The sequence below is a fragment of the Etheostoma spectabile genome, chromosome 13 (genome assembly GCF_008692095.1).
Source record: "Etheostoma spectabile isolate EspeVRDwgs_2016 chromosome 13, UIUC_Espe_1.0, whole genome shotgun sequence".
Classification (NCBI taxonomy): Eukaryota; Metazoa; Chordata; class Actinopteri; order Perciformes; family Percidae; genus Etheostoma; species Etheostoma spectabile.
In genome coordinates this window covers 5,262,417-5,265,305 of record NC_045745.1, presented here as the reverse complement: position 1 = coordinate 5,265,305, position 2,889 = coordinate 5,262,417, and positions in this window count along the sequence as shown.

Here is a 2,889-nt window from a genome sequence, read left to right as displayed (position 1 = left end):
TATGCAACGCCATCAAACAGGGACGTTGTAGAGCGTCTCTGGTGGACAGACTAGCAACGCCATCACTAACGGGACGTTGTAGAGCGTCCTCTGGTGGCAGACTATACACGCCATCACAACAGGGACGTTGTAGAGCGTCCTCTGGTGGCAGACTATGCAACGCCATCACTAACAGGGACGTTGTAGAGCGTCCTCTGGTGGACATATGCAACGCCATCACTAACAGGGACGTTGTAGAGCGTCCTCTGGGGACACTATGCAACGCCATCACTACAGGGACGTTGTAGAGCGTCCTCGGTGGACGACTATGAACACCATCATAACATGGACGTTGTAGAGAGTCCTCTGGTGGAGAACTATGCAACGCCATCACTAACAGGGACGTTGTAGAGCGTCCTCTGGTGGACATATGCAACGCCATCACTACAGGGACGTTGTAGAGCGTCTCTGGTGGACAGATATGCAACGCACAATAACAGGGACGTTTAGAGCGTCCTCTGGTGGACAGAACTATGCAACGCCACACTAACAGGGAGTTTAGAGCGTCCTCTGGTGGACAGACTATGCAACGCCATACTAACAGGACGTTGTAGAGCTCCTCTGGTGGACAGACTATGCAACGCCATCACTAACAGACGTTGTAGAGCGTCCTTGGTGGACAGACTATGCAACCCATCATACAGGGACGTTGTAGAGCGTCCTGGTGGACAGACTATGCAACGCCATCACTAACAGGGAGTTGTAGAGCGTCCTCTGGTGGACAGACTATGCAAGCCATCACTACAGGACGTTGTAGAGCGTCCTCTGGTGGACAGACTATGCAACCCATCACTAACGACGGAGTTGTAGAGGTCCTCTGGTGGGCAGACTATGCAACGCCATCCATAACAGGGACGTTGTAGAGCGTCCTCTGGTGGACAGACTATGCAACGCCATCACTAAACATGGACGTTGTAGAGCGTCCTCTGGTGGAGTGGACAGACTATGCAACGCCATCACTCATAACATGGTTGACCGTCCGTTTTTATTTTATTTTTGAAATGGTCATTTATCAGAATAGTTTTTTTTTTATCGGCCATCGTAAATGCCGATACCGATAGTTGGGGAAATGCCTGATATCGACCGATAATATCGGCCTGCTGATATATCTGTCGGGTTCTATAATAGAGGGAACGTCTATACTAAGCTATTTGAGGACACTCTGTTCCCACTGGTTTGGGATGTGGACACATTGACCAAAACAGAACATACAGAATATTTCATTTTATTCTTTTCTGTAGAGATCAAAAACATTTAGGATATTATACCAACTATACTTAAATAACAGCTTTTAAATCTTACACCATGAGCCACTAATTCCCTACTATGACACATTCTTGAGACTTGAAAAATTCTCACTTGAGATATTAAATATTCTGATATCTCTGAATTCTCTTGTTCTTGTCTTTGTAATATCTTAATTTTATGAAACGATCCGATCCCGCGTTCTTTTGGGGTTCCTATCCTATAATCTACTGGCTTTACCTCAGTGAGTTGATTCTGAAAGCAGTTATGACATCTCGGAGAGCAAAGTGACACAGAGCAGGGTTCAGCTCACAATGTTCTGAAGGTTTAATGAGACACACAGGAATATGTATTTTGTAAAGATTGCTCCCTTCGAGTCGATGACGTGAGAGCAGATATAAGAAAGGGTCACCAGAGGAAGGTGGGATTGGTTCAAGGTAGATAAAGATGAGAGAGGCTTGGTTCAGTACTTCACAGAATGGAATGGAACAGATTCCCAACGCTAATACAGTAACCTTGACTAATGCATCTGTTTTCCAGTTCCAAACATTTGATCATTGTTGAAAATGGCTATCTCATGTTGTTATTATATGTTGAAGTGAATATATTGCATGTAATTGATTAACAGAAGGTCTGGCAAATAACTCAAAAATGAAAGTGTATTGATTTTTAGGGGAATCCTGCCAATATAATAATGTGTATTCATTTGATGAATGTCTGTGGTGTCCTCCAGGCAGATTAAGGTCCACTACCATGCCTAGTGCTATAGCAGAGTAAATCCAGCATGAAAAGGATTATCAGAATCAGATACAAACAAGAAACAGAATCCCAGACAGAGAATCTGCAACCGGCTCCCAAAGCTGGTTTACAGTCTGTCTCGTTGTGAGGTAAAGTCACCATGTTGGTGGCCTTTATTTTGACAGGACAGCTGGAACCTGGGGCCGCTGCGTTGAGGTGTAAACCTCTACATGTGGGCACCCCCTCTACCAGATGAGCGGTGTTGCGTTACTTGCACAGGATCCAAAAAGCCGATGACATCTAAGTATTTAAAAGTAGGTGTGTTCCTTAGGGCTGTCAAAGTTAATGCAATAATAGCACCGCAATATAACTCAGGTTCTGTTATGAATAATATTGTTAGTATGGACCACAGACTGTAAAAATAAAGTGATCAGTGACTACACTCACATTGGTTTGTGGGGTGCCGTTTTAAAGCCAGGAGTTGGTATTTTGGCTGTGGCCATCTTGGCTATTTGGAGCTAAAAGTGATCATATTTAGGCAAGAGGGCGGAGCTGATGAGGATGTGGAGGCTGGTGGAGTCAGTGTCATGTAGGGTTTCAATGGTGCTGTGCTAAGCTAGACGCTATAGAGTGAAAGTTGCTGATTTCCAACTGGCTGATGTGAATTTTCCAGCAAAGATGTCCCGGCGGGTAGACAGGGACCTCTGGGCACTGGCGCTTTCATTTGCATACACGGCAGTACAAAGAGCTGCTTGGAAATCCGTGGCTTTGCCTTAAAGGTCCCATGGCATGAACATTTCAGAAATGAAATGGTGATAGGTGTAAACCGAGCCCTGAGTCTCCTGCTCTGCCTTTGAGAAAATGAAA